Genomic DNA, 18,795 nt, shown 5'->3' with positions numbered 1-18,795 from the left:
CATCTATTTGTGCCTCCGTTCTCCCTCTTGGGGGTTTTTTAATGAAAATTAAATAAGCTAATGGATGCAAGTGCTTAAGATCACGTCTGCACACAATACATTCCGAATAAGTGTTGGGCGTTATTTTTATTGGTTTTGAAGGAAGCCACACTGAAGATGGTAAAAAGGCACCAACAAAAAGATGATGAAGATGACACCAAACAAAGCATGAATCTCCTCCTATTATGAGAGCTCTTAAGAGGTTTCCCTCGAGCGATCAGTCGGTGCGAGGAGTTCTTTATTCAGACTGCAACCGGCTGCCACCCTCACACACCCAGCTCGCCTGGCAATGCAGTAGGATGGTCAGATAGGGCTGTTTTGGGTCAGGGGATATTTCATCATGGCCCTATTGAGGTTGAGCCATCATAACTACAAAAACACTTTAAAAAGAATTAACAAGTAATGAGGACAAGTGATTTGCACCCTCTCTCCCTCCCTGAACCCAATCTTGTCCTTGAAACTCACCCTCTTGGAGTTGAGGAGGAAGTGTTGCTATTTTTACTTTTCTTGTTAATAATTTTTTTTTTTAATTGAAAGTTTAAGCATCTGTTTTCTAGGCTGTTTTGGAAAATCCGGGTCAGCGCTGTGATGTCAGATGTCTGTCTTCCCCATAGACCACCCAGTCTTCTCAGATAGCACTGTTCTTCTGGCACTGACTGCAGAGTCACTGGCCTAGGAGGTTCTGTGGAGGTAAGTCAAGGGCAGTGCTGGACCAGTTTTAGCTTTAGGAGAAGGAAGTAGCATTATTGGCCTCCAGCTTGGGAAAGCCTGAGTTGGGGTGCTAGGGTGTCCAGGATTGGAAGGCATTTAGATTAATTGGCCACCATTTACAGCTTCGTTCCCAGCTCTGATTTTCATTAGCTGCTTCCGGGTTTAATCTCCCAAATGTTCTGCCTCTATCCTTGTTTAATCCTGCGGTCTGATGGGCCCTTATTTATGCACGTCAATACTGTTTACAAACATGAAAGCCGCCCAGCAGTGTTTGAACTTTAGGCACCGCCATTGGTTATCAATAAAGAATGGCAGATTTGCAGGTGGCGCATCAATACAACCTAGTCAATATTCCACACGCAGGCAAGATCTAGGCCTTTCTGCATGGTCTGGGGGAGGATGTTGCAGTTGGCAGGGGCTCAGGGCCACTTGTCTTCACCCTCTAGTACAACCATCTTCTTTCCCATTCTGAGTCACTCAGTGATCTCCTATGGGGCTGATCTGGTTACTGAAGAAGCTTCCTGTTGCAGCTGAGGAGAAAGCCACCATTTGGAAGAAAATCTTTTTCCTAGCAGATGCAGAGGGCCACGGTCCACATGAGGTACTAGACTTGGAATCAGTTTTCTGCCAGGCTCCCACACTTTTAAGTATGATTTGGGATGAGTCAGAAGCTCTCTTGGCCTCCTTTTTTAGTCCAAAAACTATCAGTCTCAATGGTTAAACGTGATAACATGTACGAAAGTGTGTTTGTGAGCTGTGAAGGGTCACACGTGTTGTGCAGTGGTTTCTGGAGCCAGACAGACAGAGGTTCCATGTCCTTTTCCGCTAACCATTGACTGGGTGTCCTCTAGCGACTTATACAACCTCTCTAACCCTTAATATACCCAGCTGATGAATGGATTTAAAAGTTCTGCCAACCTGGAAGACCGAGCACTAAATGGAATTAAACATTAAAGACTATTGTAGCCTAGTACTTGGACCTAACACTTAATACATACCAACTGTTGCTCCATTATGTTGGCTAATTCCATTAAATTATTATTATCATTATAATTATTACAATTCCCAGGTCTGCCATTTCTTAGCTAAGTGACCTTGGAACACTTAATTTCCTTCCTGAGCTCTGGTTTCTTCAGATGTGAAATCGTAACACTAACCCCTCAAGATTCTCTGAGAATTAAAGGAAAATATTGTGTAATCCATGGACCGGCCTATATTAGATGCTCAGTGCATGTTAGCTCTCTTGCCCTAATTCGTGTTTTCTCTCTTAACCTTCCATGGAGAGATGCGAGCCTCCTTTCTTTTCGCAGTATTCTTTGCAAATCTGAAGGAAGCATGTTTAGCCATTGAATTACAAGCCAGGGTTAGAAAATCACTCCACTCGGGAAGGGCAAGCTTTGTAGGCACAGGCGTCAGGATGTGAGAACATGGCTGACTTGCCTCAGGGAGTAGCTCTGGAGGGCGCTGTCCACAAGCACCCTACGAGTTTTCCATTTTTGTCTTATTGTCGCCTCCACATCTCCTCTCTTCTCTCCGTGTTCCATAATGTAATCTGTGGGGAGTGGCTTTATTAATTCAGGACTTTATCTTCCAAAGTTCCCACCTGGGACTCCAACGTCCAAGGGGGTAAGTCCCACAGCCTCTGTTTTATGTAACTGAGAAATGGTGTTTCTAAGACTTCTGCCTTCAGATCCCCCCAAGCTACGTGTACATGTTTAGCATCTGTTGATGCACTGGGAGGACCTGGGTTTTTATTGAGTGTTTTAACTTCCTGGGTGGTTTGGGACTAGCGCATTCCCCAACTGCAATGACTGCTAAACAAACAATTAAATATCTGCCTTCCAAGAGGGCGACCAACTCATCTTGATTTGCCTGGGACTTTCCTCCTTTGAGTACTGAAAGACTGTGCCCAAGGACCCCTCAGTCCTGGGCGCACTATCCCAGTTAATCACCCTTCCTTACAGAGCGGCCCAGTTATCTTCCCTTTCAGCTGATGATGAAACGAAAGAAACTCGGGACTAATTGTGGGGTTTCTCTAGCAGAAAGAAATGGGGACACTCAAAGAGATCCTGGGCTCCCTATTCTGAGAACTGGGACTTAGCTTCTCTTCCCTCAGAGAGCATAGGAGGCAGGTCTTTTCTATAGGAATTCTATAGAAAGTGCTAGATGGTATGAATGGTATAATGGGGCATACCATTCAACTTCTTATGAAACATTAACACTCCTTTTTCTCCACCCCGCAGTCCTCCTTCGAGTCTTATGTCAGACTCTCGGGGGTAGAGCAGTGCCCAAATAAACGTGAAGAGAATTTTGATATCTCTCTGGGCTTAAAGAGTCATAAAAACTCCAGTCTCAGAGAAAGAACAGCAGAAGCCACTCTATCGAATATGTTAGGGAAATCTGAGAATAATTTAAACATAAGCAAAGCAAACCAAGTTAAAGATACTGAAGATAAGATCCTGGTGTAGCTGATGTTTCTGTGGACTTTAGATTTTAAAAGACTGAAGTAGGAGAGGAAAGCAAACATAGTAGCTAATTTTCCTGAGTAATTGGTGCATGTCAGGCACTGCTCTAATCACTTACATGCCTTATCTCATTTCCTCCCCACAGCAGCCCTAAGAGATAGGTACTATTATTATTTGTATTTCAAAGATGAAAACATGAGTTTCAAAGAGGTTGAAGTAACTGATCTAGGGTTGCACAACTAGCAAGTGTCAAGGCCACAAAGTATATGTTGGTCATCAGGGCACAGAGACATGGTCTTGACCAGTGTGCTGTACTGCCTGCCACTGTCATGTCTTTCCAGCATAATCAACCTCACCAACTATCCCCATAGATTTTTACCATGATTTCCTGAAAACCCTTCAGAGATGCTTTGCTCAGGATGAACCCAAGCAGTCAGTTGTTATTTTAACTCTGGCTGGCACACGCGCACGCGCACACACACACACACACAAATATATGCACCTATGAGTAAAAATGCAGAGATTCACATGGAATCACTGTGAAACATGCAGCTTCTCTTTTAATTTGGAGCTTTCTGCGCACATGTTTCAGTGACCATGAGCCAGAAGTTGGGTGCGGCAGTCTAAATTTCGAGGGCTCTCACAGGGAGATTGGGAGAGGAGCAATTGGGAGAGGTGCTCGAGTGTTGAGGGAGAGACAAGCTCATGGCAGAAGGCTCTGTGTGGGTCACGGTCCTTCCCTCTCAAGTCTTAAGGAAAGTTATGATTAGAGGCCTTGGAAATAGCAAGGAACCAAAAATCAGGTTGGGACCAACCCGAGGCATCACCCCAAGAGCAAATGCACAGGTCTTCATCAGAGAAAGAGGAATTGGAAGACTCTGGGAGGAGGGCTCTGGACTTGGTGGCTGAGCTGGAAGGGCAGACTGTTGAATTGAGAGTGTGAGTCAAGTTCCCCTAAATCTCTCAGGGTACGATGATCCCATGTGGTATCTGGGTCATACACATTCTTCAAGACCCCAAGCTTGTGGCCACATGATTTCAGAATCCCAGACTCTGGTAGCCCACAAGAGTGCTGTCCAAATATCTCTGCCAGAATCTCAGGGGCTAGCAATATCTGATTCTGTCACAAAAGTCCTTTGAGTTCCTCTCCTTTTCCTCTCCCCTGCCTCACTTTCTCTCCCTGTTTCTGCTCATCCTTCCTCTCCTACCAACCAAAGAATACCCACCAGTTTATCAGATATTTGGGGCTTGCCAGCTCCCAGAAGCAGTGTGAACCGAAGGTGAGGAGTTGAAACTTGCAATGTTTTCTCCCCTAATTGGAAGTAAAAACCAAAGACAACACCAGGAACGTGTGATTGAGAGTTGAGAGATACTTCCTGGAGGTACTCACCTTTAGCACTAAATTTCTGGAGTCTTCTATGAGCTAGAAGGCACTTTATGTACCCTTGAGGAAGACTATTCCTCAGTGGGACAGTGCAGACTGCTCTGTGTCTGGAGCTTGTCCTCTGAAATTCTGGAAAAGTTTTCGTAAACTTCAACAAGTCACTGCTGGGCCTGGTAGACAGTAACCACCTCTTTACCCAAATGGGAGGCAATGTGCAGCTTTTGAAAACACCATCTTCACAAGGTAATGCATTAGGCTGCAAATCTGGACTTTTTTCTCCCCCTCCCCCAGCTACCATTTTTTTCTTGCTAATTGGCAGAAAATTAATGAACGAGGCACTGATTGAGCAGATGCTCTTCATGGAAAAAGGCAGAATTGGAGTTTTTCTTGCCCTCTTTTTTTTGAACACATCAAGAAGGTAGTAACATGTGGCAGGTCAAAAATTAAGAGAAGGTAACAGTACAAATCGTAAAGAACACAAAGGAGTTGGTGTGTGTGTGTGTGCGTGCGTGTGTGTGCTTTTTGTTTTAACTTCCCCAGACTACATTTTTTTTTTTTTTTTGGTTTACTCAGCCAGAAGCCTATAATTAGCAGCTAGGCCTCTGGGACCTAATTAACCAATTCAATTAACAAAAAAAGCACACAAGTCACCCTGACATTTGTCAGCCATTAGGAGGGATGTCAGACTGGCAGTTTCAGCCAAAACATTCATGGTGATTAGCTCATTTGTGACTCATTTTACTCCACTATTCTGGAGAAGCCGCCTCTAAGCCACAATGCCCAGAGCTGTGGACCAGTAACTTGACCTTCAAAGGTCAATAGAAGGCTTCCTCTGAGCTCTCCCATTGGGTCAAGGGGCCCCATCTCAATCTTAACTAAGGTGTTCCTACACTTTTCCCGAGGTCCCACTAAGTCCCTTTGGATAAGCCCCATACTCTTGGCTATTTCTCCACGGGATGAGAATTCAGCAAAGGCTTCTTTATTAGGGACAAGGCTTTTCAAAACTTATTACTATCATGATTTTTGGCCTGTTGATTCACAGATTTACTTCCTGTGCTTGGTAGGGTTGCTGCAGCCAGCTGTGGCAAGCAGTTCCTTCATTCGGCACTGCCTTTGTTCTTGGAGTTGATTAAATCCAGTATCTTATATGATGCAGACAGGTATTTCTGCAGTCACGTGGCTATCTTTGCCTCTGATCTTCCTTAATTTAACTCCACTTCCCCAGAAGCCTTGATTTAATAATAAGCAAGGAAGCTTGTGTAAATAAAAAGCTCAGGTACCTGGGTCAACAGATAAAGGGGAAGATAGTGAGGTCCTGAGACTAGGTCATATGCCTTCCAATGTATTACACCCCCTTACCTGAGGCAGGACCCATGGAAGTTTCCAAAGGCTTGTTTTGTCAGCCTGAAGAAATAATACTCACCAGGTACCATTTAGAGGTTGTGCTCAGCTGCATGTAAGGGAAAGCTCAAGTGACAGTGACTTAAACATGAGAAGATTTAGTGTCCTCATCTGACAAGAGGTCCTGAGGGAGGCAGCTGAGGGCTGGTACAGGTGCTCCACAACTTAACCAGCCCCTCCACCTGACCTCTATCCTTCTGACCTACCCTCCTTAGCACCTGGTGTTTGTCCTCATGCTTGCAAGATGGCGGCTCCCACACTTCCAGGCATTGTATTCCAGGAAGGAAAAAGAGAGCAGGGAAAAAGGCAAAAACTTTTGAGAAATCGATGTCTTCTTCTTTTTTTTTTTTTTTAAATTAAGAAAAATAGTTCCCCGGAAGACTTACTCAGCAGATGTCCATTTTTGATTGACCAGAACTGTGTGCTATGGCCGCTCCAATACAAGGGATACTGGGTAATCAGGATTTTCTTGACTGACTATACTGCTACCCTGAACAAAACTGTGATTGTGTTTGTAAGGAAGAGGGGAGGATAGGTATTGGTAAACTAGCCTCATCTACCATACTCATTTATTAAGTCTCCAGCAGGGGGTCACATTTTCTTTGCAAGAACCCTGAAAAGAGGCAATAATATCCATGTTGGACAGATGAGACAGGGATGCTCAGAAAGGTTATGTAGTGTGCCTAAGGTCACATTGTTGGTAAATGTGACAGTGCAATGGCTGGGATTCAGAAGTGCTGGACCCGAAGCCTTCTGCCAGCATAATCTCTAAATGATACCTGGTGATTCTTTTTTTGCCAGCACCACTTTGTGCTCACCATGGGTCCCTGAAGACTTAATCCACAGCCACGTAGCCGGAGTCTCTGATGATCAAGATTTTGCCCAGTTGAAAAACTGGGGATGGAAAACTCAGAAGATACTCTCGCCCCTCCAGCCAGCTTCTGCTGTTTACCTGGTTCCAAGCCACATGCTAATAACCACACATATGGGTTTCATTTCCCTCAGAGCTTGCCCAAGTAAGCCCCCTAAGCCACCTTGCTTGTCACCCTCTTCCCCTTTCCTCCAGCCCGCAACCCCTTAGCTCACACACAATGTTGACCCATTCAACTAGGAGACATCCCAGGCTGTGCAATTAGGCTGGAGGCAAAAACAGACCCTATTTCAAAAGGTGACCCCCTACCATTTTGAAATAAGACATCATTAATTGCAGACCCTATTGATTCATTACCATGAAACAGCTTGGACTGCTTGCCTATAGCCTAACCTTTCTCAACAGAGGGAGCCGGACATTCTTTGCAGGTAATCTACAGGGCCCAACAGCAAATACCTAGAATCGGGACTATTCATGTATGAACAATGTAGCAGCTCCTTGTTGTTACCTCCATTGTTCCCTCACAAAGAGCCGCGGGCAGGTTAAATCTATTTTAGCTGAGAAGGCTCTACAGAAACTCTTGCTACCGAGCATTTGATACTGATCACAGAGTCACATCAGGGAACAACAGCTGAAAGGAGAAAGTCGTTTTTACTGCTGAACTTGAGAGGCAAAAAACCTCTCCTCTGCTCCAGCTCCCCAGGACTCAGGTCTCTCAGGGGAAGTGAGGATTTTGTTTTGTTTTGTTTTTCATGCCACTCATTGAGAGTGGGTTTCTAAAGGGGGCAGTGGTATGGATAGTCAGGGGGAAAAAATAAATAAATATGACACAATGTCACGTTCAGGCAACACATGTGAACTCTGGATTCATCCAATTAACAAAAACATGTGCCCAGGGGAATCGCGTGTGTGAGTGTGAATTGTAAGAAAGGGCGTGGCCGCTCGAGAGTTGGTGGTGCCTAAATGGTACCATTTGGAACAACGAATCTCGTGTAGGAAAACAAGGACCTGACTCCACCCTGGATTTGCCTCTCTTCAGCCGGGCAGTGGAAGTGCCACTAGCTCAACTCGCCCTCTCCCTGCAAAGGATGAGTCCATTGGAATGGTCCTTTTGAGATTTCTGTAATGTCCAACATGGGTGAGGGCTAGAAAGTAATAGAGAGATAGAACTTATAAGAAAACAGAGAACTGGGTAAGGCTTAAGATAGGAAAAGACCAACTCGAGAGGGCAAAGTTTTAGTCGGATTCTCCCAATGACGGAGGCTGTTGGCAATGTAATTTAGACTATCCCTTGCAAAATCTCAGGGACCCTCCAAAGTCCATTGGCTGCTTGTCCAAGGTCAAAAGCTAATAAATGGTGGAGACTTCCAGAATCCCTGCCATAACACCCAGCACCTTTCCTTCATAGCATTCTTTGTAATTGTGATTAATTAATTGTCCACCTTACCTCCTGACTGGATGCAAGACTTATGATGGCAGAATAGAGATTCTTGTATCCCCGGGATGGAACAGAACACCTGGCTCACAATAGGTGCTGAATAAATATTTACTAAAAGTGATGAATGAATGAACAAAGAGGGTGTGTAAAACAGATACCAGGAAGAGTATTAATAGCAAAAACTGTCTACTATTTCACGCCAAATGATGGTACAGGTATCCAGGTGGTGGGAGAGGTTGTGGTGGGAACCTGAATGCTGGTATCAGTGCCAGGTTATGCAGAATAAAGTCCCCAGAACACACGAACTGAGGTTTGTGAGGATGTACTTTCTAACACACTGTAAAGTTCCTCGGCCTCCATATGACATCTGGCCAAATAAGCATTCATTTCTCAGATAAACTAAGACAATCCAGCCCCAAATCCGAAGTGGCCTCTGGCCAACAGGCACTTGGGTTCAATGCTGATTTTGTTGAAACAGATGAATGTTCACCATGGAGATCCAGGCCTTCTGCTTAGGGCCTCTTTTCTCCCATCTCTGGCTGAGAACAAGGACATTCTGATCAGGACTCTTAATCCTCCTGAACACTAGGAAGGGTGTGCTTCTGATTGGATGCCAAGATACTCCAGCACCCTGAGAGGTGGCCCCTGGGTGGATCTGGAACATTCAGAAATGCTGCCATCTTGTGGCACCTTCAGGCCAGAGCAAGACACTGCCTGGCCAACTCCTCCAACAAACCAGCATCTGGAAGGCTCCCTCTAATTTCATATTTCCCTTTTTCTCTTCTTTTTCCAACTTGACGTTCCTTCTCCTGCTCCAGAGTGGCAAAGAAGTCATGTTTGAATATTGTTTGGGAATTTGGAGGATTTTTTTTTTTTTGAAAAAACACAATTTACTTTAGAATTTTTAGAAATTTTTTTAAATTCTTTTTTAGGAGAGAGCACTTGTTGACAGTCAGTGAGGAGAATCCCCAGTATATTCTGTGTCCTCCTGGGCCCAGCACAGAGTGCAGGTTGTAAAGGCTGGATGTGTCGGTGCTTCTTATGTCCACCAGACCTGCTTCTCACAGCTCTGTCCAGGAACCCCCAGGTGGATGTGGGTACTGCTCTCAGCCTCTGAAACCTCACTTGCTAACCCAATGGCATTCCCACTGAAAAATTCAGCATGAGCTGAAAGAGCTTGTGGATCAGGGACCCCAGCAAATGGCCTCTGAGGACTCTAGGTAGAAAAGCCACTTGCCAGTTATAAGGAGACTACATTGAGACAGCAGAATGCTTGTAGTTTCTCATCCCTCCTGCAATCCTATGGTATCCTGGACTCCTCATAGGAGGACCTCACTTGAAATGAAGAAGCAAAGCCTCAATGAGGTGCTTTGTGGCTGCTTTCTAGATGGTGTTGCTCCAAATGCAGCTGCATAGATTGTGCACGTTTGCATCGCAAAGCACCGAGCTGCCTGCATCCACCAACCTGCCATGGGTGGATTATCTGCTTCAGGGCCAGCCTTGGGCAAAGCTGTCAAGGGGAAAATAATGATCTTTGGCACCTCCCAGCTTCCCTGGAAGTCATCAGATCTTTAGAGGGCAAGCCCCCGAGGGAAGGTGGAACTGTGAGATAGGTAAGTTTTGAAAGAAAAGAGAACTTGGTGTAAAGTCTAAGATGTTCCCCAAAAGCGGGGGTTGGAGCTGAGCCCTAATGGAGGCCTGCTGAGCACTGAATTGAGTGGTTTGAATCAGAGTGGTAAGGGGCCCTCAGCGGTAGCTCTCTCTCCCTGATGGGGCAACAAGAAGCAGCAGAGTGTAGGCATCATGCACGTGGATGCTCGGGTTAGATTACATAAATTCAAGTCCCTGCTCTACCACTGGGTAGCTCTGTGCCCCTGGAGAAGTTACTTAACTTTTCTGTGCCTCAGCATCCTCAACTATAAGATAAAAGAAAGCAATAGTTATAACCACAAGAGGTTTTTAGGGATTAAATAATTTTTAAATCACTTAAATAATAGTAATGGTATATTATAATTATTAAACAAAAATTAAATAAAATATCATGTATATTTGGAAGCAGCATTAATTTATTCTACACCCATTTGATTCAGTACCCATGCTTGTGCCAGATGTCACAGGTTCAAAGATGAAGTACCGATCTTGGTGTGCACAAAATGCTGAGAGATCAGAGTTGAAGGTATGCTGAAGCTCCAGTCAAATAGAACTTTCATAATACAGTCTGTGGGGTGAGGAACGCTTTTCCTGAGGATGTAGAATGGAGAGAACTAGACCTACAGGAAGAGTGTGATTAGCAATAGTGCTGTTTGCCAAAAGTTTCAGCTCTCTGCCATCTAGGCACGTGGTGGGTTTGTATTTTCTTTTACTCTGTATAGTTGGCTGGACCGGCCTTGTGATTAGTTCCTGCCAATGAGCGTGAGCAAAAATAACATGAGTTCTAGACCCTCCAAAGCTCTCTCGCTCTTTCTGGCACAGTGACCTACATTATTTGAAATGATGGCTGCTCCATCAGTTTATGTCCCTCTATGATTATAGCAAACAGAAGCCCCTGCCAACCCATGATGTACTTGTAGAAAGACTGACAAACAAAGCTTATTTTAAATCACCACAATTTGGGGGTTGTTACTGTAGCATAGCTTAACCTATCCTGACTAATATAATGGGCATAACTAGATGAATAACTCTGATTATCAGGAGAGAAGGTTATCATAACTCCGAACCAGTCACCTCTTTTTCTCTGGGCTTCGTTTTTCTCTTAAAATGGCAACTTTGTCCGAGAAGGCTGGCCTGCTAAGAGTCTACACTCAAGAAGGGAGAAGAAGCAGAATTCTTTACTCTTGTGTACCACTCAACAGTTTATAGAATGATCTAAGTAGACCACTTTGTTGGCTTCCCACACTAACCTAAGGAGGTGAGCAGAGCAGGTTGACTTTATACTTGTTGAAGATGAAAGAGGTCGACTCTTCCGCATTTCTGGTTTCCCACCCCACCCCCACCCAGGCCCTCCCCCATGCCTGGCACACCGACTTGCACCTTTGCAGTTTGCAGGTATTGGTTTTCATCTCTGAATTTTCATCAGAATGTCTCGTGGAGTTGTTTTTATTTTACCTTTTTAAAAACTAAATATGTGTTTACATATTTCAAAACAAATTCTGGGCCATGCCATAGTCTTAGTTTAGATCCATCCCAGGACCCCAAATCTACAATGACGGCCTCCTACAGAGAAAGCGGACAATTGCCACAATGGTCCCGAGATGGGATAAAATCCTAAGATGTCTTCGGAAAATAAAAGAAAGATACAATGTCCTTGAAAGATCTTTAGTTATGAAAGGAAGCTTTGAGATCACTAGTTCAACACTTTCAGGTTATACATGAGAAAAATGAGACCCGCAAAAGAACAAATGACTTGCCCCTGATGGTATAAAAATGATATAACTACGAGCATACCTCAGAGATATTGCCTGTTCGATTCCAGACCACCACAGCAAAACGAGTCATAATCATTTTGCTGGTGTAAGGTTTTTCCTTCAGTTTGTTAAAAAAAAAAAAAAAAACACAACATTTGCAAAGCACAATAAAGTGACGTGTAATAGGACAAGGCATACCTGTATAAGAAGGACACAGACAAAATCTTCACTCTCCCAAATTTCCTAATGTCCTGCAAAATGATAGTTTGCAGGGTCTCATGGGGATTTCGATTTAGTGGGTCTGGGATGGGGCCTGGGATTCTGTGTTCTCAAGGGCTCCCCCGTGATCCCAGTGAGCAATGAGGCTGGAGCACCACTTACGGGGCTTGCTGTATGGGCTGTGAGATTGACTGAGAGCAGAGTCCATCCTTTCAGTTGGGCTGAGCTGAAGCAGACATGTGGGACCTCACCAGAAAGGTACAGGCTGCTTCCCAGAGTATAAGATGTCATGGCCTTTGTCCTCCAGGAAGGTTCACCGGGAGGAGGCCTGTGGGGTGCCTGCTGATTCAGCAGGTAGAGGCAGAGTTACACATTTGTATCTTATGGTTAAACTAACTTCACCTGTCCCTGTGGGCTGACCAGGCCTAGAATGTTTTAGGTTTTAAAAAATGAATATGTCCCCATTTTATTGATGAAGGCACCGAGGCTCACGGGGAATTCAGCGGCACAGCCAAAGTGTCAGGGCTCGTAAAAGGCATAGTCGGAGCCAGGCTATATTCATTGTCCATACTGCTATAACAAAATACCACTAACTTAGCGGCTTAAAACAACACAAATTTAGTATCTTACAGGACTTGGGCATGGGTCTCACTGGGCTAAAATCAAGGTGTCAGCAGGACTGCATTCCTTCTGCAGGTTCTAGGGGAGAACTACCTCTTTGCCTTTTTCATTTTCTTGAGGCCACTGCATTCTTGGCTCATTGCTCTCTTCCTCCATCTCCAAAGCCAGCAGCTCTGCATCTCTCTGACCCGTCTTCCATTAGGACACCTCTCTATCCACAGTCTGGAAAGGTTCTCCACGTTTAAGGACTCATGCAATTAGATTGCACCCACCTGGATAATCCAAGGCACTCCCATTTCAAAGTCTTTAACCTTAATCACCTCTGTAAAGTCTCTTTTGCCAAGTTGAAGGTTCTGGGGAATTAGGGTGTGGACGTCTTTGGGGTAATTATTGTGCCTAACACGGGGTCTCCACTCTTTTAGCCCCTAATTCAGAGCTCCGGGCCATATACCGATATATCGAGCTGTGCACCCACCTTTTCCCCTCCACTCCCTCCTGGTCTCCCCTTGAACACAGGGAGTGACTTCACCTCAGGCTACATCTGCTTCCATACTGCTTGCACAGTTCTCACTCAAACCTATCATTTGATTCGGAAATTACATGCAGGACTAATTGTTGCTTGAGGCTACTTGTGAAATGGGGATAGTTTGTAACAACAACAAAAAAAACCCAGCACAAGGCTTCAAGGTATGAAATGAATTGTTCTGGGAAGGGACAATACACACACACAGACACACACACACATACGCGCCCATTTAAGACCAGTGTTAGGCCTCACTCTCAGGACCCACAAAGGCCTCCAACTGCTAAGGAAATGGTGAAGACTGCCTTTAAATTTTTTTTCTTTTTTTTAGCCCAACAGTAAAATAGAAGCAGAAGGGGAAAGCAAAGAAAGCTGTGGACTCAGTCTGGAACAGTGCTGTTTCTATAATTAGAAAGACCATGAGCAAGCCATCACCTCTCTCTGGACATCAGCTTCCATGTCCATCAACAGAGAAAGTGAGAGCTTACCTGTAGGCCTCTCCCATGGTAAGGGCTATAATGTATAGCTGACCTTGAACAACACAAATTTATATATACTGCAGGAGTCCACTTACATGTGGATTTTTTTCAATGAATACATACGGTACTGTAAATGCATTTTCTCTTCCTCATAATTTTCTTAATAACATTTCATTTTCTCTAGCTTACTTTATTGTAAGAATACAGGATATAATATATATAACATACCAAATATCTGTTAATTGACTGTTTATATTACCGGTAAGATATCCCGTCAACAGGAGACTATTAGTAGTTAAGTTTCGGCGGGGTCAAAAGTTATATGTAAATTTTTGACTGTGCAGGGGCTGCAGGGGCGCGGGTGGGAGGGTTGGCACCCCAATCCCCTGTGTTGTTCAAGGGCCAACTCTAGTTTCCTCATGATTAAAATGTATGCTTGTTCTCAGGACTCCTGGGAGAGCTAAATGCAGAACTAAATGAAAAGCCTTGAGCACAGGGCCTGGCACTGGTAAATGTCAGTAAATCACGGCTCCTATCATCATGCAGTAACTCACCTTACCCTTGCCTATGTGCTTTGTATTCATCACCTTATTTAATTCTTACAACAACCCTATGAGGCGGATACTAGTCTTATTCACATTATCTAGATGAGGAAATTGAGGTTAAATAACTTTTGTAAGGTTGCATAGCTTTTCAGAGGCAGAGCTGGTGCATACACTTAAGAACCCAGGCCCAGTACCTCTGTTCGCATGCACAGTGTGCCTGTCTGAGGTGCTCACAACAATAAAATGGAAGCAGAAAGGCAAAGCACTCATCACCCACAGCTCTTCATGCTCTTTCATCCTAATAGATACTCAAAACTCATCACTGAGGAGTCATCGTTAGCAGTAATCAGATTCAAGGAGAACACTGTCTTAAATTTATTTTATGAGAAGAGTATGCTTCATTTGAACAATTCGATAACTACAGTAAAAAGTATAATATCTAGAACAATATTAGCCATCCTTATTCAGCAATGTAGCTAAAATAAATAATGACAAAGTAGGGTATATGTCAAAGTGCAAAGATAGCTTAACCTCAGAAAATTTAGTAATGTAATTTGCTATATTAACATACTAAAAAAGAAATTATATAGTTATCTCAATATGTCCAGGATGATTTTAATAAAGTTCAACATCTTATTTTTTTGACTCAGAATAAAAGGTGCTATTAAAAAGCTCTCCTTAAATTGATAAATACTCAATACCAAAAATGTGAGGAAAAACTAAACTTAATGAAAAAAAATTTCAGATATATTCCATTAAGATTGCCAACCAAAGATAGATGCTATCCTTTTAAACAATATAACATAGGGTATCCTGTCCAATACTACCATATGAGAAAAAGAAGCAAAACACAGAAATTTAAAAAAGAAAAAGAAAAACTGTCTTTACTTATAAGTGATTATAATCATTTTCATAGTGAATCCAACATTATCAGTAGAAAAACTCTTATGGCTCATATGCGTTTGGCAAGATTGCCAGATGCAAAAGTAATTTGGATAGCTCAATGAAAAAAATGTCATTCCTGACTTCTACTTACGTTGAAGTAACTCGAACAGGACTTACCATCCTATCATAAACAACTAGAAAATGGGATAAAATATATGAAATAGCTGTTTTTAGGCATTGAACAACAGGCAGCACAGGACTGCAATCTCTAAAAAAAGCCAAACAACTGAGGTAAACCCCAGAATCCCTGACCTTCTGCCTGGAGGAACATTCTGGAATATAGCACAGGAGGTAGATCTCAAGCAGTTTATGGCTGCCTCACTGAGTTTAGAAGAAAGAGATCAGAGTTTAATGAGGCTGAGGAAACTGGAATTTGTGATCAGAGAACCAGAGAGGAAGGAGGTTAGAATGAGAAAGAACTTCATGAGTTTCTGCTGATTACTAAAATATGCACACATAGAATAAAACTCTACGAGACCAGGAAAGGAATATTGGGGACCTGCAAAGTAAATAGTTTCCAGAGTTCACACAGGGCTGGGAAACACTTGAGTTCTGACTAACTAAAGAAGAGAGTCCTTCTTGAACATCTGGGATTTTCAGTGAAGTCACACTTCGGTAATAACACTAAAGTAGCCCAGAGTAAAGATTACTTTAAATCCATGATTACATAAGCTTTAAAAAACCTTCAAACGAACCATGCTGATTTGCACATTACTAAACTGTCTGTGAGACATATCTAGCACGCTGGGAGAAACACAAGAAAATCTAGGATGCAAAAATATAAAATTTATGATGTTCAGCATTCAAAAACTAGTACTTAAAATGGCAAGAAACAGGAAAATATGACCCATAACCAAGAAAGAAGAAAAAAACAATCAAAAGAAACAAACATGAAAATGTCAGAGGCTTTTAAAAAGCAGCTATCATAAATATTCCTGAGGATTTAAATCAAAACGTAAACATAATGATGAGAGAAATGAAAGGTATGAAAATTACCTAATGGACTGTCTAGAGAAAAAAAATACATCTAAAATGAAAAATTACAGAGGGGATTGACAGTAGATTAAAAACAGCAAAAGAAAATATCAGTGAACTTGAAGATGTAGCAATAGAATAGAAAAAATACCTGGAAGACCCAAATACAAAAAAAAGACTCAAGAAGAAATAGAAAACCTAAATATCCTAATCAGTTTAAAAAACAAATTTATAATTACAAACTTTTTCACAAAGAAAAAAGAAAAATCTTGGCTTTACTGGTAGAGTCTACCAAACATTTAAGAAAGAAATGACATTAATTTTAAACAAGTTCTGTCAAAAAATAGAGTAAGGGGAACACTTCCCAACTCATGTTATGAAGCTGGTATTAAAACAAGGCAAAAAAAAAAAAAAGTTACAAGAAAATAAAATTACAGACCATAAAAGAGATGCAAAAATTATTAACTAAACAGTAGTAAATCTAAGCCAATAATGTGTAAAATGGATAAAACATTCTGACCAAGAAAGATTTATCCAAGGAATGCAAGGGTAGTTTAATTTTTAAAAATCAATAATCACAATTCACTTTGTTAATAAAATAAAGAAGAAATATCATATAATCATCTCAATAGATAAAGAAAAGACATTTGATACAATTCAGTACCCATTTATGATAACTCTCGACATTATGAGTAGGAAAGAACTTCCTCAAACTGATAAAGGTCATCTACAAAAAATATCTACAGTTAACATCATACTTAATGGTGAAAGATGAAAACTTATTCAGTAAGGTTGGTAATGGGCAAAGTTGTCTACTCTCACAGTGTCTAATTGATATTGTACTAGTGGTCCTAGCCATTGCAATAATACAGGAAAGAAAAAATTTAAATTGAAGTCATATGAATTAAAAAGGAAGTAGCAAAATTCTCCTTATTTGGAGGATTTATTTGATTGTCTGTGTAAAAAATCCTAAGAGTCTATAAACATAAAAGTGAATCTAATACACTAATTTGACAATATTTCATGATAGAGGGTCAATGTACTATCAAAGAATAATTAGAAAATAAAATTCTAGAAAAGGCTATTCTAATCTATAGTGAATGAAAGCAAATCAGTGGTTGCCTTGGGTGAATGAAAGGGATAAGGAATGATTACAAATGGGAATGAGGGAACTTTTGGGGGTGATGGAAATGTTCTATATTTTCATTGTGATGATAGTTATATACATGGGTCAAAACTCATTAATTCCTATAATTAAAATGGATACATCTTATTATCCATAGATTTTGTGTCAATAAAGTCGAGTTTCAAAAAAAATTTTTAAAAAATCATTGAATTTCCACTATACCAGTGATAACCTACTAGAAAAATATAATCAACTCATGTCACAATTCATAATAGTCTACCACTGCCTTTCATCACCAAGAGTATCTGGGGATTACCTAAAAATACATAAGATCCTTACAGAGAAAAAATTTAAATAAAATAAACCTAAATAAATGGAGACATTGAATATGTTTATGAATAGAGCAACCTAGATGTCAAATCTGCCCACATTAATTCTTTAAATTCTGTTCAATCAATTCCAATAATTTTTTTTGACATTTGTAAATACTCTAAAATTCAGAAAAAAATAAAAATACACAAATAGCTAAGGTAATTTTGAAAAATAAAAAAGAGCAAAGAAAGGAAACTTTGTCTTATTAGATATTGAGACCTTCTACAAAGACAAGATAATTAAGATAGTGGGTTACTAGTGTAGGAACAGACACACAGACAAATAGAATAAACAAAAGAATTCAGAAATCCATCATCTATGATAAAGAGGCATCGGGATTCAGTGGAGGAAAAGAAATGAATTATTTAGTAGATTCTGTTGGAGTAATGGGCTCACTGGATAAAGGTGAATAAAATCGTGGCTCTAATTCAAACCACATTCAAAGATGAACACAAAAAAAGACCTAAATGTGAAGGAGAAATTCTACATATTCAATAGAAGAATATGTAAAATAATATCTTTTTGACCTTAGGGTGGTAAAGATTTCTTTAATAAGATACCAAAAGCATAAACCACATGGCAAAACTCAGTAATCTTGACTACATCAAAATTAAAAATATCTGTTTAAACATGGCCGCCAGATCCATAGTTAACTGATGAGTGGCAGATTGAGAGGAGATAATTAACATTGTCTAAAACCAACAAAGGAATAGACTCTAGAATATATGATTTGGCAATTTAACAAAAGAAAGACAGGCTATCCAATGGGAATATATGAATAGCTCCTAGAAGGGGAAGCTAAATGGCCAATAAGTTTATGAAGAACTATTTAACCTCATCATAATTAGAAAGATGCAAATTAGAATAGTAACGAGATGCTAACTGGCAAAAATGAGAAAAGTCGGAAAGAAAAGACAAAATGTTAGTGAAAATGTGGGCAAACAGGAACCTTCCAGCCAGCTCACGTGCCAGCAGTCAGGACCAAGGGAGCACCATTCTCCAGAGACACAAGGAGCCACTGTCCTCGGTAGCTCTGGGGCTGTCAGCTTGGTGCTTGGGCAGGAATGGCATGGAACCATTTCAAGTGGCTCACTCAGTGCAGCTGTAAATGAACTGCCAGGTTATCTTTAAGAGCTGCCTGGATGTGGGCCGACAGGAGAGAGACCAAGATGGCATTCAGGTCTTGGCACTTGATCATACTGAATGGGAAATTTTAGGAGAGGGGACTATAGAGTGCAGTATCTTTCTATTTAGGAATATGCAAAATAGGGTGGGAG

The 18,795-nt window shown here is 41.6% G+C and overlaps 1 long non-coding RNA gene across 1 annotated transcript in view; it reads left to right on the top strand.

Annotated features, from left to right (window-relative positions):
* Positions 1-623: 623 nt before the first annotated feature.
* The window catches only part of LOC120609081 (uncharacterized), a 32,835-nt gene continuing 14,663 nt past the window's right edge, over positions 624-18,795 (top strand). Inside the window, exon 1 of the long non-coding RNA XR_005654656.1 lies at positions 624-729. This is a non-coding gene — a long non-coding RNA (uncharacterized LOC120609081). The remainder of the gene's footprint in view (positions 730-18,795) is intronic.

This window comes from Pteropus medius, unplaced genomic scaffold, assembly GCF_902729225.1.
Source record: "Pteropus medius unplaced genomic scaffold, Ma_sr-lr_union100, whole genome shotgun sequence".
Classification (NCBI taxonomy): domain Eukaryota; kingdom Metazoa; phylum Chordata; class Mammalia; order Chiroptera; family Pteropodidae; genus Pteropus; species Pteropus medius.
Note: the sequence above shows the minus strand (reverse complement) of the source record. Positions and strands in the feature narration are given on the sequence as shown.